The sequence below is a fragment of the Amphibalanus amphitrite genome, unplaced genomic scaffold, assembly GCF_019059575.1.
Source record: "Amphibalanus amphitrite isolate SeventyFive unplaced genomic scaffold, NRLGWU_Aamphi_draft 000153F_arrow, whole genome shotgun sequence".
Taxonomy (NCBI): Eukaryota; Metazoa; Arthropoda; class Thecostraca; order Balanomorpha; family Balanidae; genus Amphibalanus; species Amphibalanus amphitrite.
The window spans coordinates 659,281-659,482 of NW_024881648.1; positions in this window are offsets into that span (position 1 = coordinate 659,281).

Genomic DNA, 202 nt, shown 5'->3' on the forward strand with positions numbered 1-202 from the left:
TTTCAGATGGGCGCGAATTTACTCCGATATCGGGCATAGACTATCCAAGTCCCCACCTAGGTCAACTTAGCCCGCTGCATGGGGAGGCGGCACGGGGCAAGTGAAGAGCGCGCGGCTGAGTGACGTCAGAGGGGAGGCGGCACGGCACAGTGAATAGCTGGTCACGTGACGTCACGTGACCAAGGCGAGGAACAGCATTGGT